General features: G+C 37.1%; 1 long non-coding RNA gene across 1 annotated transcript in view; it reads right to left on the bottom strand.

The window, feature by feature from the left end:
* LOC135196057 (uncharacterized) overlaps positions 1–10140 on the bottom strand; it is a 52570-nt gene that overhangs the window by 384 nt on the left and 42046 nt on the right. The window lies entirely within an intron of this gene.

The raw sequence follows: 10140 nt of genomic DNA, 5'->3' as shown, positions 1-10140 counted from the left end.
TACAAAATATAGAAGGTAAGTACTATATTTCAGAGACTACTGTCTCTCTCTTCATTACCTATCTGAAGAGAGACACAGCAGTCTTTGAAATACAGTACGTACTTCCTATATTTTGGCGTTTTATGGGCTCATTTTATTAGGTATAACATATGTATATATAAACATACATATATGTATATTATAAATGTACATAATTAAATGGAGCAGCCGTCCACGAGGAGTATGCGGTAACTAAAAAAAAAACAAAAAAAAACGGGAGGTTCGACCTAAAGCTTTTCGGTACATTAGCTAATTTTGCCCTAAAATGCCCCTGGTTAGGTCCCTTTCCGGTACCGCTGTTAGAGTGTCCATTTTCAATTAACATGTCGAGGTCAAGGTCTTAGTTGTGGTTTTGATGTTTAACGAATGTCTTTGAAATTTTACGCTTTGTATTAATAATACTTCCAGTTTCTTCTATAGATTCTATTCCACTTTTTAAAAATATTCTGTTACTCTCTTCGGGAAATATTATACTTACGTTGAAAGTCTCGAAATCTCATCAACCCGTTTTTTATTCTAATGTTACTAAAAGTTACAAGAATTTTTTTTTCTATGAAAATTATATTTTATGTTTTGAATTCATGAGAGGTTCGAACTTCTCATTCACCAATATTCAGTTGCATTACACAAACTCAATTAATTTTGATTTCGAGACACTGATAACTCGGCGCAATCCAGTTTTCTGTACAGACGCTACAGAGTACAATCAAGGACACCGAAAATAGATCCACCTTTCGGTGGTCTCGGTATAATACTGTATGAGCCGCGGCCCATGAAACTTTAACCACGGCCTGGTGGTGGCCTTCCCTATATCGTTGCCAGAAGCACGATTATGGCCAACTTTAACCTTAAAATAAAAACTACTGAGGTAGGAGGGCTACAATTTGGTATGTTTGATGATTGGAGGGTGAATGATCAATATATCAAATTGCAACCCTCTATCCTCGGTAGGTTTCAAGATCGGGGGGCGGACGGACAGAGCAAACCGGCACAGTAGTTTTCTTTTACAAAAAACTAAAAGGCAGATTTTCTTCTTTAATATGAATGCGATATACATTAATTTAAAAAAAGTACAATAACGAGATGCAAAATGATATTTCCTTTAAAACAGTCGTATTTAATGAAACCATGAAATAACCTGTTTAATAAAAAATAAAAATAATACAATCTAATGACTGGTTCTAAGATTGTCCATTAAAATCATAAATGCAGTTTATGATTTTAATGGATAAGGATTTGATCGTGTGTCATTTTACCTTTTAACTTATTTCGGAATATTTTTCCATATTTAATTTGTTCAGGGTCTCTATATCGTCAGTAAATTACAATATATTTGAACAAACTTCAGCTAACAATAAATACGAATTATTCAACGTATATCTTAAAGTATGACTTCCTATGTGAGTGACCTCTCCCCCCGCCCTCTCCCTCTCCACTTAGCAGGCAAAATCAACGTCGTGGGAAAAAGGCAGAAAAAGAAAAACAGATCATAGGTGAATACATATATAAAAAAAAACTTCTTAACTTTTCCAAATTAAACACTTTTTTTTTCGTCTTGGCTCTTAGGAACAATTTCATGTCTAAATCAGGTTTCACTTTTTTGTGCCGACATTGCAGTGCCATGAAATGACATAGCACACCTGCCAGTTGACCTTTGTCAAGGTATATAATTCCTTTTTTTTTATAGATATGTTTTACGAGGCAGCGTCAGGAGAAGTAAGTTCTTCCAATGAGTCTACTATCGAAGGTTATTGTACTTTCATACCGCCTCTCTTTTTCCAAGATCATTTTCTAGTAATCTTTTATTGGAGAATATATCGAAGACCTGGCCTTCATTATCGGTGTCTGATATTCTTAGTACTGACATACAGTCTTCATTTAGAAGGGGTTACGTCCTTTGCGACCTTCCAGAAGTTGCTAGTCAAAGGATCGCCAGTGGGAGCGCATTCCAGGCAACTAAAGAACCGTTTGAATATGACAAATGGAAATGGAATTCGCTTGTGGCAAAGGCCAGCATGACGGCTTAACTTACTCCCTTTTCTTGAAGTGTAGAGAAAAGGAAGAGAGGGAGGAAGAATAGTAAGGTCTGATCTTCATGCAAGGCATGAACAAACCTCGCACAACATGGAAAGGTTTGGAACTGGAACTGGTTTATTAAATTTAGGCCAAAGGCTAAGCGCATAGACCTATGAAGTCAATCAGTGTTGAAAGGGAAATTTAAAGCAAAAAGGTTTAAAGGTGTAAAAGGAGGAAAACCTCGCAATTGCACTAAGAAAATAGTGTTAGGAGAGGGTGGAAGGTAAGACAGAAGAGAGAGAATATGAAAGGAGGAACAGTAAAAGGAATAAAAGTGGTTGTAACTAGGGGCAGAAAGGACGCCGCAAAGAACCTTAATTAATGCCTGCAGTGTACCGAGTGAGATGCAATGATGGCAATATCCTCCAACGGGTGGAAAACTTTGGTCTTCTTGGTAATCAATGAACAGAAAGACACCGAAGTAGGGGGAAAATTCCAAAGTCCGGTGAACTGTCGTGACTAATAGAATAAGTCATTCACAATCAAACTGAATGACTTCCCATTTGAGGGGGTTCCATCTGAAATTCAACCACAGACCACCAATGGAAATCATTTAGCCGCTCTTATGTCAGAAGCAATGCGAGAAATAATGTCTTTGGATGCTTTGGAAAATTTTCAGAATTAATAATTATTACAACAGATTAAAATAATATTTATCATTATACATACTATAAGGTTCGCTTTGTCCCAAGAAAGTGTTTATAATAATAATAATAATAATAATAATAATAATAATATAATAATAATAATAATAATAATGTAGCACTCCATTTGCCGCTAAAAAAAACGATAAAGAGAAAGGAAATCACCAACAAACACAAAACAAAAGAGACGTAAAAGGCAACTACTGCAGCATCATTCTTCGAGAGTGACGCTGCAGTGTCACATTATGATACATCACTGCACCTCTGAAAGAAGCTGAGCGCCAGCTATGCAAATTGGAATCTGCAACTGTCCCTACCTCTCTAGCTCTTGTGTACATGCCACACGTACTATGCCAAATCGCTCATAATTTCATGTATTACAAGGCAACATACAGCTTACTGTGTTGATATACGAACTTATCTCTCTTCGACGTAAGTAGTCTATTGAGTTGCATGACTCTATCTAGCCTTTTCCTCGCTTTAAGAAATGTCAAACTTCAAGTCATTTAATCTCTCGCGCTGACGCAAATGATCTCTCTCTCTCTCTCTTTTTCCTAAAATAAGCCCTGTTTACATCATTTGTTTATTACTTCCTCCCCCAACAAGGCAACAGTAATTCATCACTGTTCGTAACCTCGAGAAGAATGATTCGCCAAAAATCTTTCAGAAGCGTCGAACATCCTTGAATTAAGTCAAGTGTTGAAAGACACACTACTGACTTGACACATCTCATGGTGGATTCGTCCAGCGGTCCTTCGTTTTCTATGACACCCGCCCGCCAGACCCCAACCAGCACCCCTCTTTGACACCCCTACCAGCCGTGCGAAAAGGAATCGGACTAGTTCTTGCACCTCTTTCCCACTACGGCCTGCAAATGGCTCTCTCCTATTTATTCCATTGTACCTTCCAAGAGTCTCATCATTCTTCCCTTTATGGTAGACAAGTAACCTCTTTCCTATCTTCGTGTACCTAAGCGAAGGTTGTTCTTGACTGACCGTCAAGGGATTTAACATCTGCAATGTCTCTTTTTGCTTTTATTCTTTTATCTATTTTTTTCACCTCAAAACGCCATATGGCGTTGTTTACTTGGATGGTGGCTTTTTTTTCTTATAATTATAGATTTTCACAGAAATGCCGTTCTTCAGTCACCTTGAAGTCATGACAGGTGCTGTAAAAGCACTTGAAGTCATGAGTAATCTTTCACGATGAGATTATTTTTTTTTTTGTCTAACTTAACATAACCGGATGAGTAAAGGAAATGGAGAGAACCCATGATGCTAATATATATATATATATATATATATATATATATATATATATATATAATATATATATATATATATGTATAAACTTTATTTTTAGCAAGAAGAAATTTCTTTGTTACGGTAGTAGCAAAAGATTGAGAAAAAAGAAAAAAAAAGACAGCAGACATCAGTATATTCATTCTCTAATTGCCCAACAAAGACCAGGTCGGTATAAAATCGACTTCAGCTTCAGAACTCCGTAACCCAATTCCAGATATCATGAAAGCTTTATAGAGCACAGCCAGATCTAAGAATCTGAGTATAAATTTCAACACTGATTCAACAAAGAAAGACAAAGTTTTCCTTCACCAAGATATAAATTTCAGCACTAATCTAACAAAAAATAATAATGTAGTTTTTCTTCACCAATTAATCATAGTTTATCATCTGCAAAATGTACGAGAGTGCCACCGTCTCGGTAAACGTAATGGCGTTTTTAATTATTGCTCAAGATATTTGTCTCCTAAAAACAGTTTCAGTTCTCTCATTTTGCTAAGTTCGCCACTGACACTACATTTTCAACATACATTTTTTTTTACATTATTCTGTATAAAGTTTGGCTACTCTTCTCATGCCTTTATTTTAAGCCTTGTATAGCCCACATTTCGCGACCTTAAAATCACTATCGCGGAGGCCAAAGAAAACTTCTTTACTCCGGTTGATTTGAGCTTAAATACGGAGGAAATAAGAACCTGATCGAGACGGGAATTTAGTAGTAAAATGAAAAGGATCTTTGTGGTTACCAGTTAGTGTTGTGTTTTCTATTTATCTGCTGCCTTGTAAGGGTCACATTGCACTGCTCAGTTAATTAACTTACGAGGGATTTGACCAGACAAAAGGTCAGGTGGACGTTTCGATTTCGTTAGGGGCTCATTTAAAAGACGCCGTGACGTCACGCTTCTCCAAACTGCTTTCATAATTACGAAGAATACTCGACCATAAACGAGCGTCATTCGTAGCCTGCGTCACGACTGGCAAATGGAAATAAAAAGATACAAAAAAAAAAAGAAAAAAAAAATGCAGGGATGCAGAGAAATGATTTGCATAGCTGTCGTCAGAAATGAAGATGAGCGTCACGCGGATAATCGCAGGCAGGTGTTTGCACGTAATGGAGAAATGTCAACGTTCAGGCTTCCCTCAGGGCGAGCTTTTCTCATTAATGTGGCGCGAGTTTCGGCTTTCTTCTTCTCTTGTACTGGAAAAGATAGTTGCGCAACGCGAGAAAAATCTAGTCTGGAACTCGAGAGAGAGAGAGAGAGAGAGAGAGAGAGAGAGAGAGAGAGAGAGAGAGAGAGAGAGAGAGAGAGAGAGAGAATACTAGCAGATTAAGAAGCACCTGCTTTAGAGGCAGAGGATATATGGAGGAGTGAAGATGCATAATTCAGAAATGACATACTGACATATCCGGTCTGTTTCTCTTCTAGGAAATTCCTAATTTTGTTAGCCATCGTTCCGGTCGAATCTTACGCAAAAGGCCTTATTGAAATTTGTAGACTCCAGTCTGTTTTGATCACGATAATTTATTTTGCCAAAAAAAGAAGAGTTTAGTTCTGGAAACGGCGAATTATGTAGTTACAAAGACAGAAATGATCGTGGATTCATCCATGAATTGAAACTGTTTTGTTGATGTACATGATTCACAAGAGCAGTTTTTGGTACCAAAGAAGCAAGCTCTTCGTTCTTGATGCTAATACATGTTATTTTATATTGTTGGATTGGCTTGTACGGAATATAATAGAAACATTTGATTACTGGAAAGTTGAATACACTATTATTTCCATTGTTCGAAGACCAACTACTGATCAGGAAGCCGACACTATTTTAGGAATTAAATATTTTCAACTTCATCTGTCAGTGTCTACCCTTGAGAGGAATTTTTGGCCCACCTTGGATTTCTTTCGCTATTGGCAAAATGGATTTTAAATCGCAGGCCATCTTGTGGTTTCATATCATACGAAAGGTCACTTTTTTTCTTTTTATTTATTTATTTATTTTTTTGTAAACTGGCGCTCCTTCCTTCTTGGCATGACAATATGGATGTTTCTTTTCAGGATGTTCTTGAAACTTCTTTTCACGAGAAATTTCCTTTCATTAACATTTCTCTTTGGTTAATTATTCCGACTTGTTTTCGTAAGACGATTCCCATTAAATGATCTCATTTTGCGTCAGAGCAATAATTACCATTTCCAGGAATTTGAATAATGAGCTGATCTTGACGTACGCTGCCCCTTTGGACGCGCGGCGACCTTTTCTCGTTATTCTGCGCCTTTTCTCAAAATCATGCGCCTTTTCTCAAGTTCTTGCGCGTTTCCCCAACCCTGCTGGTCACCATAACGAGTTTCCTTCGAACAATTACGTCACGTGACGGAAGTTTTTTTTTTTTCTTCTCTTTTTTTATGAGGGAACCCGTCATAACTGTTATAGGTAGAGAATGGAAGAAGAGAAAGTTCCATACCTCTTACGCAATCACGATTTTCCCTCAGGAGAGCTTGTTTTATTTGTTTTTCCTCGACATTTTATTGTCTCGGACATACTTAAAAATGTTAAGGAATTACTTAGGAAACCCGACGAGGAATACATGGTATAATTTCCAATTGAAAAATAGCGAACAAATCGCTAATTTAGGAACTTCCACTTAAGACTCCGAACTCAGGGTTTGATAAAACTTTTCAATCAATACACATCACGAATGAAGTGGAATAAAAATACACATCGCTGCACTAAAATAAAAAAAAATTAAAGGATTTTATCTAATTATTATTATTATTATTAGTATTATTATTATTATTATTGTTATTATTATTATTATTTTTTTTTTTTTTTTTTACTCTATCACAGTCCTCCAATTCGACTGGGTGGTATTTATAGTGTGGGGTTCCGGGTTGCATCCTGCCTCCTTAGGAGTCCATCACTCTTCTTACTATGTGTGCCGTTTCTAGGATCACACTCTTCTGCATGAAACCTGGAGCTACTTCAGCCTCTAGTTTTTTCTAGATTCCTTTTCAGGGATCTTGGGATCGTGCCTAGTGCTCCTATGATTATGGGTACGATTTCCACTGGCATATCCCATATCCTTCTTATTTCTATTTTCAGATCTTGATACTTATCCAATTTTTCCCTCTCTTTCTCTTCAACTCTGGTGTCCCATGGTATTGCGACATCAATGAGTGATACTTTCTTCTTGACTTTGTCAATCAACGTCACATCTGGTCTGTTGGCACGTATCACCCTATCCGTTCTGATACCATAGTCCCAGAGGATCTTCGCCTGATCGTTTTCTATCACTCCTTCAGGTTGGTGCTCGTACCACTTATTACTGCAAGGTAGCTGATGTTTCTTGCACAGGCTCCAGTGGAGGGCTTTTGCTACTGAATCATGCCTCTTTTTGTACTGGTTCTGTGCAAGTGCCGGGCATTCACTTGCTATGTGGTTTATGGTTTCACTTTTCGTATTGCACTTCCTACATATGGGAGAGATGTTATTTCCGTCTATCGTACTTTGAACATATCTGGTTCTTAGGGCCTGATCTTGTGCCGCTGTTATCATTCCTTCAGTTTCCTTCTTTAGCTCTCCCCTCTGTAGCCATTGCCAATTGTCATCGCTGGCTAGTTCTTTAGTCTGTCTCATGTATGTCATGCATTGGTTTGTTGTGCCAGTCCTCTGTTCTTTCTGTCTTTCTCCTGTCTCTGTATATGGGTCTTCGTCTGCTTTTATTAGTCCTTCTTCCCATGCACTCTTTAGCCACTCGTCTTCACTGGTTTTCAGATATTGCCCCAGTGCTCTGTTTTCGATGTTGACGCAGTCCTCTATACTTAGTAGTCCTCTCCCTCCTTCCTTTCGTGTTATGTATAGTCTGTCCGTATTTGCTCTTGGGTGTAGTGCTTTGTGTATTGTCATATGTTTCCTGGTTTTCTGATCTATGCTGCGGAGTTCTGCCTTCGTCCATTCCACTATTCCTGCGCTGTATCTGATTACTGGCAACTGCCCATGTGTTTATTGGCTTTTTATCATATTTTGGGCCGGCGTTGAGTTTTGACTTGAGTATCGTCTTGAGTCTCTGCATATATTCTTTCCTGATCGTGTCCTTCATCTCTTGGTGTTTTATATCTCCTCCTTCCATTATTCCCAGGTATTTGTATCCTGTCTCATCTATGTGTTTGATGTTGCTCCATCTGGTAGCTTTATCCCTTCAGTTCTCGTTACTTTGCCTTTTTGTATGTTGACTAAGGCGCATTTTTCTATTCCAAACTCCATCCTGATGTCCTCAGATACAATCCTTACAGTCTGGATTAGGGTATCTATTTCCTTGATGCTCTTACCATACAGCTTGATGTCGTCCATGAACATCAGATGGTTGATTCTGTTGCCTCTTTTCTTGAGTTGGTACCCGGCATCCATCTTCTGTAGTACTTTGTCATGGGAATCATGGCTACTACGAAGAGTAGTGGGGACAGTGAGTCGCCCTGGAAGATCCCTCTCCTGATATTAACCTCTGCTAGTCTTATTCCAGAGCTTGTAAGTATTGTATTCCAGTTGCGCATTGTATTTTTGAGGAAGCTGATGGTATTTTCCTCTGCCCCATATATTTTCAGGCATTCTATTAGCCATGTGTGTGGTATCATGTCGAAGGCTTTCTTATAGTCTATCCATGCCATGCTTAGGTTGGTTTCCTTCTCCTACTGTTCTTCATTACCATTTTGTCTATCAGGAGCTGGTCTTTTGTGCCCCTACACTTCCTTCTGCAGCCTTTCTGTTGGTGGGGGATGGTGTTTGTCTCCTCTAGGTAGTTGTATAGCCTTTCACTGATGATACTTGTTAGTAACTTCCACATTATTGGTAGGCAGGTGATAGGCCTGTAGTTACTGGCTATATTTCCCTTACTCTTGTCTTTTTGTACTAAGGATGTTCTTTCTGTGGTCATCCATTTGGGTGCTTGGTGATCTGAGATACAATGCTGGAGTTGTTCTGCTATTCGTGGGTGTAGGGCCTTGAAGTTATTATTATTATTATTATTATTATTATTATTATTATTATTATTATTATTATCAGAAGATAAACCCTATTCATAGGGAACAAGCCCAAAGTGGCCATTGACTTGAAATTCAGGCGTCCAAAGAACATGGTGACCATTTGAAAGTAACAGAAAATAATAGAAATAAAGAAAGAAGAGATAAGTTATTCGAAAAAATTAAATGAACAAAATAGATAAATAGACAAAAATGTAAGTAAACGATGAAAATACAAGGCTAATTGCTTCAGGGTATCAATTGCGAATGTGAAAGTTCCCTGTTAACATACAACTTAGGTAATTTAATAACCAACTTAGGAAACTAAGTAGCAAATCCAAGAAATAACTTGAACAGATCACGTGCTCTTGTAGCGGAATTAATCTATATATAGTGTTGTACTGGTACATTCATTTAACAGCAATGCAGTATCAACGTTTAATCATTCTTGACCAATTTCATTTTTTTCTATTCATTTTCTCTCTTTGCCCTTTGTTTCTTTCGCTCGGTAATCTCATTATGCTTTATGCACAACTGACGAGTACGTGGCAGTTTATACTTCATATACATATATCTGTTCGTTTCGTCTACATGTACATGTACCTATTATTCACTTTTATGATTCCCAAAACAAAAGGAACTTCAGGTTCCCTTTAACTGATTTTAAGTTTTGTTAAATAGAATTTCTTAAGCTCTGTATAATGCATTCTTTTATACATACATACATACATGCATACACACACACCACACACATATATATATATATATATATATATATATATATATATATATATATAAGTATTATTAGGGAGGGATGATATGAAAAAGAAGTCCTAAGTACTTTTTGTGTAATTGTTACACTTTTCAAGTACACGAAGGTACTCAGTACTTAGTATTCAATTTTCTCCTTCCTTTGTTGAACCTGCAAATTTGCTATCACGCGAAAGTTTTGTGATTCTTCTGCAGGTGGTATATATATACATAATATATATAGTAAGTATGTACAATATATAGATATATATATATATTATTATATATATATTATATATATATATATATATATATATATAT

This window comes from Macrobrachium nipponense, chromosome 17 (genome assembly GCF_015104395.2).
Source record: "Macrobrachium nipponense isolate FS-2020 chromosome 17, ASM1510439v2, whole genome shotgun sequence".
Classification (NCBI taxonomy): Eukaryota; Metazoa; Arthropoda; class Malacostraca; order Decapoda; family Palaemonidae; genus Macrobrachium; species Macrobrachium nipponense.
The sequence above is the reverse complement of the archived record's forward strand: the minus strand, read 5'-3'. Positions and strand labels throughout refer to the sequence as shown.